The sequence below is a fragment of the Oryx dammah genome, unplaced genomic scaffold, assembly GCF_014754425.2.
Source record: "Oryx dammah isolate SB20612 unplaced genomic scaffold, SCBI_Odam_1.1 HiC_scaffold_13, whole genome shotgun sequence".
In the NCBI taxonomy this organism is placed as follows: domain Eukaryota; kingdom Metazoa; phylum Chordata; class Mammalia; order Artiodactyla; family Bovidae; genus Oryx; species Oryx dammah.
In genome coordinates, this window is record NW_024070197.1 from 28,879,790 (window position 1) to 28,891,875 (window position 12,086).

Here is a 12,086-nt window from a genome sequence, read left to right on the forward strand (position 1 = left end):
TCTGTCCACGGAATTCTCCAGGCAAGAATACTGGAATGGGTTGCCATTCCTTTCTCCAGATGATTTTCCCAACCCAGGGATCAAATCTGGGTCTCCTGCACTGCAGGCAGATTCTTTACCGTCTGAGCCACCAGGGAAGGAGATAAATGCCCCTCACTGGGAGCAGATATGCAAAATAAGATAAAGGCATCTTATAGAACAATTATGCAGCAATTCAAAACAATGAAACAGACCTCGGCTCAACAAACAAAGGCCTGTGGGCCAAATGTGACATGACACCTGTTTTTGTACAACTTCACTCAAGCTAAGAATGATTTACATTTTTAAATGGTGGAAGAAAAAAGAATATGTTGTGACATATGAAAATGAGTAAACATATTATCTCCCTTGACTCCTGTGGGTCAAGAGTTTGGGAATGGCTTGACTGAGTGTTTCTGACTTGGGGTCTGTCACGAAGTTGCAGTTAAGATGTCGATGGGGCTATAATCATCTGAAGGTTTGCCTGGGGTGGGAGAATCACTCAAGATGGTTCACTTACATGCCTGGCAAGTTGGAACTGTTGGCAGGAGGCCTCAGTTCTTCTTAGACCACTCCATAGGGCTGCTTGAGTGTCCTCACAGCATGGCAGCCAGCTTCGCCTAGAGTTGGTAATCAAGGGCAGCAAAGAGGATACTGTGATGTCATCCATCCCCAAGCCTTGGAATCTGCACACTGATATCCTTGCCAATAGCCTATTTGTTGAGTAGGGTATGCACCTGCATAAATTGCATACAATTGCAATACAGCTGCACTGTATTCAGTGCAATTCAGCATAGATTCAGCTCTCTTCAGGGACTGCTCAAAGATATGAATACTGGGAGATCTCACTGGGGGCCATCTTGGAGGCTGGCTACCCCAGTAAGAAACACAATGTGACCTACAGTAGATCCTTTTTAATTAAAACATTAAATTCACAGTCACATAAGACAACACTACACACTTGACAAAGCTATGTACAAATTCAAAGGTATTTATTATGAACGGAATGGGGGGAGGGTAATGGGATTGGAGGGGAGGGATGACAAGAGATGAATGAAAGAGTGAATTAATAAAACCAGAGAAAAGCCTTTCACAAACCAACTAAGAATGGGCTAGGAACTGAGATGATTAATTCAGTTCTCTTTATTCAAGCCCCCATCCTACTCCATACTGCTCCCACAAAGGGAAGAGAGATGAAGAAAACAGTTTCCTTGATTTCTTAGATCACAAGAACCCAGCCTCCCTCATTAAGCTCCCCTTTCTCTGCCTGACACACATTATTCAATTCATGGTTGCCCTGCAGGGTCTCCAGAGTTCCAGTTCCTGGTTAAATAGAGAAGATTTTTGCCTGCAGGAAGGGGTGTGGGGACCAGCAGAACAAGCCTGGGAAGAAAAGCCCTAGCTATTATCCAAATAGTGGTGCTGGTGCATTGCTCACCCCTCTTGCCAGGGTTCTTCCTTCTCTGGAGACAAAGGGCTTTCAGAGTGCAGAGGTCTGCAAATGCCCTGAGGTCCAGCTGTGTGGGTGGTGGGAGAATTGAAACTCTCATTTCTTTAAAAATGTATCTTGTGGCTCTAGGCCTTGTGACTTCTTTTATTTCTTTTAATCTTTGTAAGCTCACCACCCAAGAATTGTTATTTCAAGATACGCAGAGAAGTTACATTGTTTTTAACTGTTTTACCTTCCTGTGATGTCATTCATTCATTCATTCATCCAGCAAATACTTATGGAGAACCTACTATGTGCCAGTACTAGCCATACAGCAGTGAACAAAGCAGGCAAAGGCCCTGTCCTCATAAGGGGGTGGGGGAGTAGTGGGAACAGATATGAGACAGTATACAAACAAAAAATATAGTACGTAAACTAAAATCGGTTAAAGAGACAAAAAGTCATTGTGTTATTAGGGAATTCTTGTATTTGAACTGAGACCTGAAGGGTAATAACGAGTTAGCTCAGTGAAGAGATGTTTTGGAGAAAAAATAGCAGGTGTGAAGGCCCTGAGGTAGGAATAAACTTGTGTTGGAGGTGATAAGGAAGGCAGGCAGGACTCATATCAGAGAGGTTATGGTAGTTCTTTGTCTAAAGAACTTGGGCTTTATTCTGAGAGGGTCAGATACAACTGACTCCACCATAATTAGCCACATGACCTTGGCCAAATTACTTCACTCCTCTGAGCTTAGTTTACCTATCTATAAAGCGGGTAATATTCAGTTAGCCAAAAAAGTTCCTTTGGTTTTAAAGTAAAAATAAAAGACACATTTTCCATTTTAACCAAGAACTTTATTGAACGTATTCACCATTTTGTTCTACTACCTTCTGCCATTTTTCAGGCAACTTCATAATCCCATCTTCCCAAAACTTTTTGTCTTTTTGAGCAAAGAACTGGTCCAGGTGCCTTCTACAGTCTTCCAGGGAATTGAAACTTTTTCCATTTAGAGAATTTTGTAAAGAACGAAATAAATGAAAATCCGAAGGTGCAATGTCTGGTGAATATGGCGGATGAATCAGAACTTCCCAGCCAAGCTGTAACAGTTTTTGCCTGGTCATCAAAGAAACATGTGGCCTCGCATTATCCTGATGGAAGATTACACGCTCTCTGTTGACTAATTCTGGACGCTTTTCATCTAGTGCTGCTTTCAATTGGTCTAACTGGGAGCAGTACTTGTTGGAATTAATTGTTTGGTTTTCTGGAAGGAGTTCATAATAAAGGACTCCCTTCCAATCCCACCATATACACAACATCACCTTCTTTGGATGAAGACTGGCCTTTGGTGTAGTTGGTGGTAGTTCATTTTGCTTGTCCCACAATCCCTTCTGTTCCACATTATTGTACAGTATCCACTTTTCATCGCCGGTCACAATTTGTTTTAAAAATGGAACGTTTTCATTACGTTTAAGTAGAGAATCACACGTGGAAATACGGTCAAGAAGGTTTTTTTCACTTAAGGTACGTGGGACCCAAACACCAAAGCGATTAACATAACCAAGCTGGTGCAGATGGTTTTCAACACTTGATTTAGACACTTTGAGTATGTCAGCTATCTCCCTTGTGGTATAACGTTGATTGTTCTCAATTAATGTCTCGATTTGACTGCTGTCAACTTCAACTGGTCTACCCAACCGCGGGGTATGGTCCAGTGAGAAATCTCCAGCACGAAACTTCGCAAACCACTTCTGACACGTTCGATCAGTCACAGCACCTTCTCCATACACTGTACAAATCTTCTTTTGTGTTTCAGTTGCATTTTTTCCTTTCTTGAAATAATAAAGCATAATATGTGGGAAATGTTGCTTTTTCTCTTCCATCTTCAGTATTAAAATGGCTACACAAAAATTCACCAATTTGGTAAGTTTTTTTTTTTAATGCACACTAATAGGACAGCTATCGCAATACAATCTAACAAAATAGTTTCCAATGAAGTTAAAGACAACTAAGCACTACTAAGTCAATCCTGCAGAAAAAACCAAAAGAACTTTTTGGCCACCACATAGATTCCCGTGATGGAGGGAATCAATTACTGGTATTTGCAGAAGGCAATGGCACCCCACACCAGTATTCTTGCCTGGAAAATCCCATGGACGGAGGAGCCTGGTAGGCTGCAGTCCATGGGGTCGCGAAGAGTCGGACACGACTGAGCGACTTCACTTTCACTTTTCGCTTTCATGCATTGGAGAAGGCAATGGCAACCCACTCCAGTGTTCTTGCCTGGAGAATCCCAGGGACGGGGGAGCCTGGTGGGCTGCCGTCTATGGGGTCGCACAGAGTCGAACACAACTGACGCGACTTAGCAGCAGCAGCAGCAGACAAGGGGTAGAAAAAGTGGCTTCAGTCGATCTGAATTACTCCAGTTTTCTCCATCTTCTGCTACTCTGCGACCCCACCTACCCTTCCTCCTCTTACTGCCCTGAGCACCAAAGCCCCTTCTTTTATAGCTCTGCTTGAGGTCTCCCTCTATACCGGATTTCCCTCCCACCAGCCCCCATCTTTTTCCACCCTCTCCCCTGAGACCCTCCTCCTCTCGCTTGAATTTGAGCGACAAACACTTCCTATTTCTAGCCCCGCCCACTTTCTGGGACACCTCTATCGACATCTCCTCTCTTTCCCATCCCTCCTCCAAACTACGTTCCCCCCCCACCCCATACACACTTCCCTGGGACCTCTCACCAAGTTGTTTAACCCTTTCTCCTATCTTCCAAAGAAACTACTCTTTAAACTGCCTCCCTCCACCCCTCCACCCCTCCCGAAACAGTCTTTGCAAACTGTTCATTCCTCCAAAGTTTACTCGTGAAACGTTATTCCTTTACCATCCTCATCTTCCAAATCGTTCCCTATTTCCCCCAATTCTTAAGTACTTCGCTCCTCAGGACCCGACTCCACCCCACTCTTCTCCGGTCTCTCACTCCACCCACAAAAGAAGCTGGACCACGCTCCAGACAGTCTCTTCCTTCCAGTCACCCTCCCAACTACCTCTCTCAGCAGCCTCTCCCTCCACCACTTAAAACGTCTCCTCGAAGGAGCCTCACAGTCCTACCCGCCGCTAAGTCCCCTCTCTGATGTTCCCGCTATTTCCTGGGTTCCAGGTCTCCCCGACTCTCGCCAGCATCACGCGCTGGGCTCCCTCCCCACCCAGGGAAGAGCCCCTTCCCGCACATACCTCGAGGTTCCGGCCCGCGCCGCCCCCTTCTCCGTCCTCCGCCCGCGCTCGGCCACTCTTTCCCTGTTTCTCCTGCTCCGACCTGTTCGCCCCCTCCCATTTCTCTGCCTTCCGACTCAAAGCCACTCATTTCCTACTCCACAAAGGGGGGGGGCCTCCCTACCCCAGGGGTCCCTCTGGGGCGCCCCTACTTCTGCGCACTTCCAGCCTTGCGCGAGCACTTCCGGGGCAAAGCACGCGAGGGCGTGCACGTGGGGCCGCGGCGCAGAGGATAGCGCCTAGTGTCAGATCCCCCAGCTGTAGAGCTGGGGAAGGGGCGTGGGGAACCGGGATGCGCCGGGGATGGGGAGTGATGGTGTGTGGATGCAGCTTGCAGTGGAGCTAGTGGTTGACAGATGCGGGACCGGTAGCGTCAGAAGCTCTGGGTTCTCCCTGCCCCATGAGTCTCACCGTCACTACCGTAGTTGAGTCTGTGATCTGCAAACTTGGCATGCAACAGAGATAGAGATGTTTGCCAAAATGCAGGTTCCAAGCCCCCAGCCCCAAAAGATTGAAATTCTGGAGCCATAGAATAGGACCTAGAATCCTGCGTTTTTTCAAAAATCATTTTTTGACATTTTGATGCAGAAGTCTGCGAAACTGATTTTGAGACTCAAAAGACTGTCAACATTTCTTGTTTCCTTAGACTGGTCATGGTATTTATTCTCCTTCACCAAACCCATCCCTACCCCTCAGAAACCTCACACACAAAATACAAAGGAGACCTTAGTTCTGCCTAGAATACAACTGGTCAGCTCCATGTGAGTCCACTCAAACGCGCACTCCCAGTTGATCAAGTTTTAGATTCTCATCCTTCTTTTCCTGGAACACTTCCTTCAAGCAGTTGTCAGGACTGCTAGAAGTCTGAGTGATGCTCTATGTCTTGATATTTTAAATATTTTTTGCTGAATTTTGATAGAACCTGTGTGTGTCATGAAAGCAACATTAGTTGAATATTTAGAAATAAACGTCCTTTGGACTTCCCTGACTGTCCAGTGGTTAACGCTCTTTTCCCTTAATGCAGGGGGCCAAGTTCCCATCCCTGGTCAGGGAACTCGATTTCACATGCCACAACTAAGGGTTTGCATGGATCTAAATAACCCAAAACTAGCTCTCAGGGCCTGGAGAAGGCAATGGCACCCCACTCTAGTACTCTTGCCTGGAAAATCCCATGGACGGAGTAGCCTGGAAGGCTGCAGTCCATGGGGTCGCTGAGGGTCGGACACGACTGAGCGACTTCACTTTCACTTTCATGCATTGGAGAAGGCAATGGCAACCCACTTGTGTTCTTGCCTGGAGAACCCCAGGGACGGGGGAGCCTGGTGGGACTGAGGTGTGAGCAAGATTGACAGGTGTATATCAGCTGGTTTTCCTTTTCTGCCATTTGAGCTCCACTAGCTCAACCACTGGAGAAGGCAATGGCACCCCACTCCAGTACTCTTGCCTAGAAAATCCCATGGATGGAGGAGCCTGGTGGGCTGCAGTCCATAGGGTCCCTAAGAGTCGGACACGACTGAGCGACTTCACTTTCACTTTTCACTTTCATGCATCTTGAGAAGGCAATGGCAACCCACTCCAGTGTTCTTGCCTGGAGAACCCCAAGGGACGGGGGAGCCTGGTGGGCTGCCGTCTCTGGGGTCGCACAGAGTCGGACATGACTGAAGTGACTTAGCAGCAGCAGCAGTTCTCAGGGCCTCTATCCGCAAGGGATGCACCTGAGGGGAGGCGATCTGGAGTACCTGGCAATAGGGCAGATCAGCGTCAGCGATGTTAAGACACATCCAGGCATCCCAGCAACAAGCTTGCCTGGTGCAAGTTCTGCAGCCTCCAGGGCACCCTCTGCGATGTGACACCGCCCTCTGGTGGCCACAAGCATGCTTGCGGCGTCCGGGAAGGGAGACGGACGGGACCCTGTTAGCACTAGCTCTCATTGGGACCCGCTTTGGGAGAGTTCCCCACAAGGGCCGCGTCCCCGCAATCCCGACTTGTTCACCGGGGGACCAAACATTTTAAAGAACACCAACTACGAGCCAGCACAGGGCAAAGCGCTTTACAGATATTAACTCAATCCTCACATAAATCCTAACAGGTAGCCTCATTTAAGAGTTTGCTACAGGTCACTCAGAGAGCAAGTCTTGACTGTTTTTAGTTGTATAAAATATATTTGTGTTTCCATTTCTGAAAGATTTTGCTATATACAGAGTTCTAGGTTGACAGATTCTTTAAGCACAATGAAAATTTCATTCCCCATTCATAGGGCTTCCACAGATGCTATTGGGAAGTCAGAAGTTGTTTTTTTTTCCTCTAATTGCTTATTTACCTTTTATATACTACTTTTTCACCATGATGTATCTTTCATGGACTTACTTTTAGTTATCCTCTTTGAATTTCACTGGGTTTCCTGAATCTGTACCTTGGTATGTTTTACATATACCTTTTTCTGTATTTTCCTTCTGGGAATCTGATTAAATCTATATTGATCTTTCTACCCAACAGCTTAAGGTGTTTGTCTTCTGTGCTTCTCTGTGCACTAGTTTCTGAACAATTTATTCTCACCTATATTTCAGTTCATTAATTCTTTTATATTTAATTTGCTGTCAAACATATAACTGTTGGAGTTTTTTTTTAATTAGCTTTTTAAAAAAAAATTCCATTTGGTTATTTTCTCAAACCTGCTATGTCAATTTTTTAATGTTTGCCTTCATAGATGTTTTCAACAGGGTCTTTTCTCTCTTTAAAAATACTAAGAAAAAATCAAGAAGTGCTATCTTATACCCTGTTAATCCCAATACCTGATATGTTTGTGTCTGTATTTGTTGTCTATTATTTCTGCATGTTCTCTTTCACGATTTATTTCCTTGAGTGTCTGATTATCTTTGAGAATGTGCTGGACGTTACTTAAAAAAGAAGGGTGTGTGTGAATACTTTAATGTCTGAGACGATAATGTCTTTCTCTAAAGGATCATTTTCATTTGCTTTTATCAGGCAACTGAGCACACCACTAGGTCAGTTATAGTGTTTGAAGGCTGAGGATCTCTACACCTCCAAGACAAGCCGAATTTGGGAGTCTTGAGGGTGTCTTCATTTGGGGTCCCAGTTCAAATATACGACTCCCACATGGTGTTCATTCCCTTTTGAGAAAGTGCGGAGGGGGAAGAGCTTGGGCGAGCGCATGATATTTGCCCAGAGCCAGGCTACCCTCCTCCTGTGGCCTCCCAGCTTTCAACATATTTACACTTGTATCTCTTATACTGCAAGTACACTAACCTTACAGCTGGGTTTCAAAGGTGTCTCTTTCCACCAGCAAATGCCATCAGGCGAAAGTAGCTTTGAGCGTTCGGATTATGATTTAGTCTCTTGCTTCTCCTAGAGTTTGATCCTTAATTCTTTACTCTCCTCTTAGCTCTTTGGAAAGCTTTTCTTTTTCAACGTTTTATTCAGGTGAAGTTATTTTCCATGGAAGAGCTGGCCCTAATTAAGTAGGCTACCATTACCATTACTGTAACCCTTCAGTCAACGCTACATTACTCTCCCTCCAGCCTACCTGCACAGGACCCTTCCTGTCCCAAGGAAGGGAGCTGACTGGAAGAGAGAAGAAGAGGAGATGGTGTTCCTAGTTTTATGGCTCTGTTTCAAAGTAGAAATTCACAGTTCCTCAGGAAAAGCCACACTTTTTCCAGAAAGTGGAGATAATACCTTAAATTTCTCCACTTACCTAGACTACCTCCTGTCATAGGGTAAGGGAGTTAGAGAAGGCAAGGTTCAGGAAAAGAAGTAGACCGGCACTTTACAGAAACAGATCACCTGTAATGAGGCAAGAAGGGGCAACAGTATTAGTGAGCTGCTGCACTAACCCAAGAAAAGTGTAAGTATATATAGACATATGTGTGGAAATGGAGACAGGGATCAAGACCATCCCCATGGAAAAGAAATGCAAAAAAGCAAAATGGCTGTCTGGGGAGGCCTTACAAATAGCTGTGAAAAGAAGAGAGGCGAAAAGCAAAGGAGAAAAGGAAAGATATAAGCATCTGAATGCACAGTTCCAAAGAATAGCAAGAAGAGATAAGAAAGCCTTCTTCAGCGACCAATGCAAAGAAATAGAGGAAAACAACAGAATGGGAAAGATTAGAGATCTCTTCAAGAAAATTAGAGATACCAAGGGAACATTTCATGCAAAGATGGGCTCGATAAAGGACAGAAATGGTCTGGACCTGACAGAAGCAGAAGATATTAAGAAGAGGTGGCAAGAATACACAGAAGAACTGTACAAGAAAGATCTTCACGACCCAGATAATCATGATGATGTGATCACTAATCTAGAGCCAGACATCTTGGAATGTGAAGTCAAGTGGGCCTTAGAAAGCATCACTATGAACAAAGCTAGTGGAGGTGACAGAATTCCAGTTGAGCTGTTTCAAATCCTGAAAGATGATGCTGTGAAAGTGCTACACTCAATATGCCAGCAAATTTGGAAAACTCAGCAGTGGCCACAGGACTGGAAAAGGTCCGTTTTCATTCCAATCCCAAAGAAAGGCAATGCCAAAGAATGCTCAAACTACCGCACAATTGCACTCATCTCACACGCTAGTAAAGTAATGCTCAAAATTCTCCAAGCCAGGCTTCAGCAATATGTGAACCGTGAACTCCCTGATGTTCAAGCTGGTTTCAGAAAAGGCAGAGGAACCAGAGATCAAATTGCCAACGTCTGCTGGATCATGGAAAAAGCAAGAGAGTTCCAGAAAAACATCTATTTCTGCTTTATTGACTATGCCAAAGCCTTTGACTGTGTGGATCACAATAAACTGTGGAAAATCCTTCAAGAGATGGGAATACCAGACCGCCTGACATGCCTCTTGAGAAACCTATATGCAGGTCAGGAAGCAACAGTTAGAACTGGACATGGAACAACAGACTGGTTCCAAATAGGAAAAGGAGTCCGTCAAGGCTGTATATTGTCACCCTGCTTATTTAACTTATATGCAGAGTACATCATGAGAAACGCTGGACTGGAAGAAACACAAGATGGAATCAAGATTGCCAGGAGAAAGAAATATCAGTAACTTCAGATATGCAGATGACACCACCCTTATGGCAGAAAGTGAAGAGGAGCTAAAAAGCCTCTTGATGAAAGTGAAAGAGGAGAGCGAAAAAGTTGGCTTAAAGCTCAACATTCAGAAGATGAAGATCATGGCATCCGGTCTCATCACTTCATGGCAAATAGATGGGGAAACAGTGTCAGACTTTATTTTTTGGGGCTCCAAAATCACTGCAGATGGTGACTGCAGTCATGAAATTAAAAGACACTTACTCCTTGGAAGAAAAGTTATGACCAACCTAGATAGTATATTCAAAAGCAGAGACATTACTTTGCCGACTAAGGTCCATCTAGTCAAGGCAATGGTTTTTCCTGTGGTCATGTATGGATGTGAGAGTTGGACTGTGAAGAAGGCTGAGGGCCGAAGAATTGATGCTTTTGAACTGTGGTGTTGGAGAAGACTCTTGAGAGTCCCTTGGACTGCAAGGAGACCCAACCAGTCCATTCTGAAGGAGATCAACCCTGGGATTTCTTTGGAAGGAACGATGCTAAAGCTGAAACTCCAGTACTTTGTCCACCTCATGAGAAGAGTTGACTCATTGGAAAAGACTCTGATGCTGGGAGGGATTGGGGTCAGGAGGAGAAGGGGACGACGGAGGATGAGATGGCTAGATGGCATCACGGACTCGATGGACGTGAGTCTGAGTGAACTCCGGGAGATGGTGATGAACAGGGAGGCCTGGCAGGCTGCGATTCATGGGGTCGCAAAGAGTCGGACACGCCTGAGTGACCGAACTGAACTGAACTGAACCGTCTTAAGGGGGCCAGCTCTTCTCCAAGGTAGCTCAGATTAGTTGTCTCTTAAAGGGCTGGGGCAAGGAATTCTGGAGATCGGCCAGAGGCTGGGCCGGGCTGGGAGCTGGGCGTAATCAACCTTAAGGTCCATTTTTTTCTTCGGGTGAGAGAGTTCTTTGTTTTGCATAGAATGGTGGGGAGGATCCAGAGGGGAGTTTTAACTCCAGGCTATTTTGAGGGGTGTAACTTTCCTTCAGCGAGATTCAACGTCTCCCAAATTATCCAGATCAGGTGACAGAGATGGCAGTTTCCGGCCAATGGGCAGAGTGCGGGAAAACAGGACAAGGTCCTGGCCTGGGGTGTTCTAGGCTAGGCATGGGACACGGGTGGCTGGTGGGGGACACGGGTGGCTGGTGGGAGGCCACAGGAGGGTAGCCTGGCTCTGGGCAAATATCATGCGCGCGCCCAAGCTCTTGCCCCCTCCGCACTTTCTCAAAAGGGAATGAACACCAGATGGGGTGCAAACGTCCCCGCGCAGTTCGAAACTGAATGTGTCAGGCAGGGGTCAGACCCATGTTCCTCTCGCAGAGAGCTCCCCCGTCGGCGGCGGAATACGTCAAACCGGAAGCAGAAGTGGTCCACCGCCAAGGCTTTCGGGAAATGTAGTCTCCAGCCGCGCGACGAGCCCCGGGCCGCTCTGTCCGCACGCGTGTGCCCGAATTCCGTGGACAGAGCTGGTAAAATGTTCCGCGGTGGAAATGGGCTTCCTTTTTTTTTTTCTGTCCTCGCAGCATGCGCGATCTTAGTTCCCCAACCAACACTAATGGAACCCGTGCCCCCTACTGTGGCTTCCTCACAGGGAGATGCGCGCTGGTTTGGGGGCTGCGTGCAGCTTCATCCCAGCCCTCCTCATTCATAGTGGAGTGGTCTACTTCAGTCCTCACCTCCAACCCCTCTCCAGGTGGGTCACACGCGAGTTTGGTGGGGTAGCCCCTGGGACACAGGCCAATGGCTCCTGCCCACGGTCTAACTTCTTTCCTTGAAAACATCTGGTGTTCCTATGTTATCAGGTCCATCTATCATGTCCCAGTGTGCCAGCACAATCCCAGCTTCCCATCTAGTTAGCTCCCCCGTGAGAATGAGCTCAATGGTCCTGGTTTAGTGGATCAATAACGAGTGAACACGCACTATATACAGTCACCCTACCTAAGATCCACTGAAATGCTGTTCTTGGAAACGCTGACGGCAAAGAAGTAGGAGAGAGCGGGCTTGTCTGACTCCTGAGACTCAGTTTCGAATTCCGCCTACGAACGACACAAAGGCGGACCCTCAGAGGGCTACACTCAGTGGGTCGAGTTTACTCCAGCAGCACACCCCTCCCTTCAGAAATCTCCAGACTGTTGCAGGCACCTATCGGTGTTAGATTACTCCCCACCGCCTTACCACCAAATACACACGACATGAGTGCATGGCGAGCTCTCCTAAGAACTTGGGGTAGTAGCCGCGGAGTGGCCTGTGGTTTTGCTGGTGATAAAGACATAAG

The 12,086-nt window shown here is 46.4% G+C and overlaps 1 protein-coding gene across 5 annotated transcripts in view; it reads right to left on the minus strand.

The window, feature by feature from the left end:
• Positions 1 to 8,093: 8,093 nt before the first annotated feature.
• The window catches only part of ZFP90 (ZFP90 zinc finger protein), a 32,163-nt gene continuing 28,170 nt past the window's right edge, over positions 8,094 to 12,086 (minus strand). For 2 of the 5 annotated variants that reach the window (XR_005723315.1, XM_040253287.1), the window contains 3 exons: positions 11,750 to 11,847; positions 8,429 to 8,517; positions 8,094 to 8,295 (listed from right to left, as the gene is read on the minus strand). The gene's annotated coding sequence lies outside the window, so the exon portion shown is untranslated. Of the gene's footprint in view, positions 8,518 to 11,749; positions 11,848 to 12,086 lie in introns of all 5 variants that reach the window. The other 3 variants (XM_040253290.1, XM_040253286.1, XM_040253288.1) reach the window with 2 other exon arrangements.